The 3,723-nt window shown below is 34.8% G+C and overlaps 1 protein-coding gene across 5 annotated transcripts in view; it reads left to right on the forward strand.

Annotated features, from left to right (window-relative positions):
• Positions 1-16: 16 nt before the first annotated feature.
• LOC128247032 (glutamate receptor ionotropic, NMDA 2B-like) overlaps positions 17-3,723 on the forward strand; it is a 1,034,258-nt gene continuing 1,030,551 nt past the window's right edge. For all 5 annotated transcript variants that reach the window (XM_052965637.1, XM_052965633.1, XM_052965638.1 and 2 more), the window contains exon 1: positions 17-571. The gene's annotated coding sequence lies outside the window, so the exon portion shown is untranslated. The remainder of the gene's footprint in view (positions 572-3,723) is intronic.

Genomic DNA, 3,723 nt, shown 5'->3' on the forward strand with positions numbered 1-3,723 from the left:
TATATATGCATGTGTATACGTGTGGAAACCATTACGTGCGTATAGGCACATATACATCCGTGTACATATAAAGTACGTACATACACACACACACACATACATATACGTATACACACACACATATACGTATACACACACATACACGCACACACGTACCAAAAATCTACATGTTCGCACGTATATCTATGTAAACACAAACACACACACATACACACATAAACACACACACAAACACATATGTATATATTTATGATACACACACGCACGCACTCTTGTATACACAGATACTACTGTTGCAGCTGTTGCAGAGGTTGATACTACCACCACTACCACCACCACCACCACCACTACTACTACTACTACTACTACTACTACCACTACTACTACCAATATTACTACTACTACTACTACTACTACTACTACTACTACTACTACTACTACTACTACTACTACTGCAGCTCCGCTGCTCGAGCGCTACTTTGGAGGGAAAACGAAACTCACATCGTGTTTGGCTGTGTGTACTAGCCTTAAACTTTGGAAGTACCATTCAGGGGTTCGCCGTCGCATTCAGGTAGGTAAGGCAATCCTTATATATATGCATACACATAAACACATACACACACACACACATACACACACACACACACACATACATATATATATATATATATATATATATATATATATATATATATATATATACATACACACATACACACATACATATAAACATAATTACAAATATATATATATATATATATATGTACACACTTAAACGCATAAAAGAAATGAAAATTGAAATTTAAAAAAAGTAACGCGCAAAGTGAGGTGCTTTTTTTAATAATAAATAATTAAGTAAATATAACACAAATAAGAAATACAAAACAGTAAAATAATAATTACAGATTATTGTTTGAAAGAAAAATGAAATGAATGATGTGAGAATATATGTAATATTTCATAATAGCGAAATTGTTCTTGGGAATGTTATTATCATTATTATTATTATTAATGATATATGAAGATTGTTGAAGTAGACAAAGAAAACGGTTACGACGACGACGACGACGACGATGATGATGATGATGATGATGATGATTATCATTATTATTATTTCTAATATTATTATTCTTATTGATAATGTTGATAAAATTGAGAAGCTTAATCGCTTCACAAAGAAAAAAAAACAACAAAAAAATAACCACTTGTGACAATAATGATGATAATGATGATGATGTTGCTGCTGCTGCTGCTGCTAATGATGATGATGATGATGATGATGATGTCGGCAATGACGACGATTTTTTATAACGGGAACCTTATTTTTTTTTTTGCATTTATTTTTCCCTGCCCTCTTAAAAAAAACCTCTCCAATACTGGACCTGTTGCCCAGCAGTAAGAAAAAACACACGCATACATACTCTCATAAGCGCTCTCTCTCCTCTATACTTCTCTATTTCTCTTTTTTTTTGTCTCTCTCTCTCTCACTCTCTTTTTCTCTCTCTCTCTGTGATTTTTCTCTCCTTCTATCTCTTATTTATTATTCATTAAATCATTTCATATTTATTCCCTACATAATTTGGGACCCGCAAATTCTATGCCCTAAAACCTTCACGCAAACCCAAGTAGTTTTACCTCCTAATAAATTCTTTTCATTAATATCTTGCCTTTGTAACACTTCTTTCTACGATTGTAGACTTTTTGTAAAAGTGTGTACGTGTATATATGTGTGTGTGTGTGTGTTAAACTTTCCCTGTGTTTTATATACATACGTATGTATGTATGTTTAATTGTATGTATGAGTGAATGTATGCCTGTTTGTGTGTGCATGTATTGATATAAATGTATGTAGGTGTATATAATTTCATTGATGTTTATACGAATAAATATAGCTATGTGTATATATATATATATTTCTATGCACACTCACTCTCGCAAGCACATTTATATACACGCAGATGCATATACGCAACGCACATACTGATGCCGTATTTTATGTACATACATACGTATCTACATGTATGCATGAATCTATGTATATACATACACTCAGTCACACACGTGTGTATGTATGTATGCATGCAAGCATGTATGTATGTATTTATGTATGTATGTATGTATGTATATATGGTATTGTATTAAAGCTGTCTCACGATGATTACACACATATATGTCATCAAAAGTCTATACGCACGTATTCACGCATATATACGTACACGTAAATTCATACCCACACACATACACATAAATGCATCGACATACAGACACACATATCTATGTACTCATAGAGAAGTATACATACATACGTACGTACGCACGTACGTACATGTTTTAATGTCCGTTTCGGCTTGTATATTCAAAAAAGAGGCACGCACAGAATGTGTAGTTTCTCGAGTTTTGTGGTGTGCCATAACAAACACACACACACACACGCATACACACACTCACACACACACACACTCACACACACATTCACAGAGTCAGAGATGGATGCATACATGCAGTGACATACATATATACGTTTGTATGTGTCTGTATGCATAATATATGTCTATATGTATAATATATATATATGTGTCTGTAAGCATAATGTGTGTGTATGTGTGTGTGTGTGTTGGTGCTTACTCATTAGCACACAACACACTCACACATACTCACACACAAACAAACGAAAAATTTAGTGACAGAAGACATGGAATGCTTTGCTTGATTCAATAAACTTATTTCAATGCCTGCATTTCTATGAGATTATGTTTTTATGTTTGTAAAACTGCGTATATCTTCGAGTGTATATATATATATGCCGGGATGGTGGTGTGCCAATGTGTACGCACATGGATGCGCGTGGAAATATAAGTTGCTTGTACTGTATATGCGTATGTATGTACGTATGTGTGTGTCTACTCATGTGTGTATGTCTGTGTGTGTGTGTGTGTGTGTGTGTGTGTGGTACGATTCTCTATCTCTCAATTCATACTTCCTGCAATTTCTGAGAATACACTTTGCATTTTGCATTGTTTCTTCGCTTATAAAATACCTGTTTCTCTGTGTGAATGATAGGTTGGCAGAGAGATAAAGCGAGAAGGCGAGAAAGGGTAGATAGATGGATAGAGAGGCGAGAGAAGGAGAGAGAGAAAAAGAGAAACTAAGAGATATAGACAATGAATGTGAGAAGTAGATAGTAATGGAGAATACACACCGACAGCTATCTATGAGATTCCGTGTGCGGATATATCTATATATCTGTGCATGTACGTACGTGTGTCCATATGCATGTGTATATGTATGTATGCACCTATGTGTGTCTGAGTACATAGAGAATCCAAAAGACAGACAGACGATTAGATAGATAGATAGATATCTAGATAGATAGATAGATAGATAGATAGATAGATAGATAGATAGATAGATAGATAGATAGATAGATAAGCTGACACACAGACATACCCCGATTAATAAGACATGGCGAAATATCAACACTTCGCAACCGGTGTATTTAAGCGTAGTACACACGCACACACATACACACACACACACTTATATACATACACACGTTCATACAGACGTACTGTATGTTTGTGTGTGTTTGTGCGTATTGTATGCGTGCATGTAAACGTATATATATGTGTGTGTGTGTGTTTGTGTGTGTGTATGTGAGTATATATGTGTTTGTATCTCTCTCTCTCTGTCTCTCTCTCTCTCTCTCTCTCTCTCTCTCTCTCT

Source organism: Octopus bimaculoides, chromosome 2, assembly GCF_001194135.2.
Source record: "Octopus bimaculoides isolate UCB-OBI-ISO-001 chromosome 2, ASM119413v2, whole genome shotgun sequence".
Lineage (NCBI taxonomy): Eukaryota > Metazoa > Mollusca > Cephalopoda > Octopoda > Octopodidae > Octopus > Octopus bimaculoides.